Source organism: Capricornis sumatraensis, chromosome X (genome assembly GCF_032405125.1).
Source record: "Capricornis sumatraensis isolate serow.1 chromosome X, serow.2, whole genome shotgun sequence".
Taxonomy (NCBI): Eukaryota; Metazoa; Chordata; class Mammalia; order Artiodactyla; family Bovidae; genus Capricornis; species Capricornis sumatraensis.
In genome coordinates this window covers 126,911,026-126,912,913 of record NC_091092.1, presented here as the reverse complement: position 1 = coordinate 126,912,913, position 1,888 = coordinate 126,911,026, and the positions used below count along the sequence as shown (strand labels likewise).

At 41.8% G+C, this 1,888-nt stretch overlaps 1 pseudogene; it reads right to left on the bottom strand.

Moving 5' to 3' along the window:
• Positions 1-519: 519 nt before the first annotated feature.
• On the bottom strand, positions 520-1,017 carry LOC138071948 (ARL14 effector protein-like pseudogene; annotated as a pseudogene).
• Positions 1,018-1,888: the final 871 nt, after the last annotated feature.

Here is a 1,888-nt window from a genome sequence, read left to right as displayed (position 1 = left end):
TATGTTGGGACAGTTGGCCATGGGGCCTAGTAAATGTTTTTTTTTTAAAAACAAATTTCATTTTAATATTGTTAAAACAGTAACACTAAAAGCATGAGACTATGAATATGCAGTGCAAGTCAATCCAAATAGAATTCTGATTTAGAATTGATAATGTGTAAGATCCTAACGGTAACTATTATAAACATATGTTCTTTGTCAAGATAAGCTCTCAGCTACAGAATTCTAAAAAACCTAAAACTCCATCTCCTAAGGTACCAGCAAAGAGGAAAGGGATTTTTAACCCGAGAGCAGAGTAGGAATTCAGTTGCTGGTTACCAGGGGAGGAATCTGAGTCATCACAGCAGGAAGGTTAGAGAAAGACAGTGCATTACACAGGGTTCTATGGCTTCAGAGAACACTAACTAGTCTAAACTATATTTGTAAAACTTTTTTTCCCCCAGTCCTAAAATTCACCCAGGAGACAGAGGCTGGTATAACTGCAAAGCAGAGAAAATGCATCAGCCTGGAGGGCTGCTCCTAGTCAGAGAGGTCGAATGGCATCTTGCTGATGACCTCCCCATTCTCATCGACTATGGTGTGGTAGACCCAGTGGCGGTTGCAGCGGCAAGTGGGCCCGCACTTGGTGGAGTTACACTTGGGGCACGGGTAGAAGCAACCCTGGCAGTCTTTATCAAGGCAGTCACACAGGTCAGCCTGATTGAAGGTGAGCCTGCCCTTTTGGTCATACTTGTTGACTTTGCGTTTTACAGGAACAGACTCATTCTTGCTTGCCATTTGCCCTTCCTTCATCAGCTGCCTTAATTTAGGGTTAAAGTTGGCTGCCTGAGACCCGGAATTTTGAAATGACAACCGTTTTAACTGCTGCTCCACCCGTTTCATCTGCTGCTCCACCCGTTTCATCTGCTGCTCCACCCGTTTCATCTGCTTCAGTTCCATCTCATTTGGTTTCTCAGGAGAACTTGGACGTGCAGGTCTCTCTCGCACGGAACTGCTTTTTTCTGCTTGTTCACTCATTTCTGCTCACCTGGGGACACAAACAAAGGCAGCAACCATTTGTGGGAGCTCAGTCAACCATGAGGACGCTGGAGCTGGTAAACGTCATTTCAGAATGGGCCTATCAAGTTTTTACTTCAAACCTGGGTTAAGTGGATAGGAGCAAGTTTATCAACACCAACAAATCTTTGGACAAAAGTGCTTTTATCAGATAGTATTTCCTCCTTTATTTAACCATCTCTTTTTTCTATCAACTGTTTAAATAACCATTCATGTTGGTCTAGACTGGTACTTCTCAAACATTAATGTGCCTATGAATCAGGAAACATCTTGTTAAAAACTAGATGATGATTCAGTTAGGACTGGGGTGGGGCCAGAGAATCTACCTGTCTAATGTATGCCCGGATTATACTGATATTGCTAATGCCAAACCTACTTTGAGTCTCAAGGGCCTAGAGCTAAACCAATAGTGATCAGGGGCAAAAATTGCTTCGCTTTAATAGAAACCCAGTTATTCTTCTTAGGTGAGTGGCCCGAGGATAGAAAAACAACAGTTTTTATGTAGAGAATCTCTTTCTCTCCACAATCCCCCCCACCACCGCCCCCACACAAGGCAAACTCTTGGCTTTTCCTCCAGCTAAATTGGTTTGAACAAAGAAAATACTGTTTGAACCACTTCAGATCAATAAACATATTCCTTGTTTCTAATGACTGTAGTAAGTAATGGAAATTGGATGGTCATTTTTAGCAATTGCCTTTTCTCTTTAAAACATCAGCACATTAGTTGTGGTTTATTTATTTCCTTTGAAGCGACCTCCAATTCTTCTCACGAAACACTCTACAAGCTACTTTAAGGTAATTCATCATATTGAATTAGTGACTGGTTTCGAAA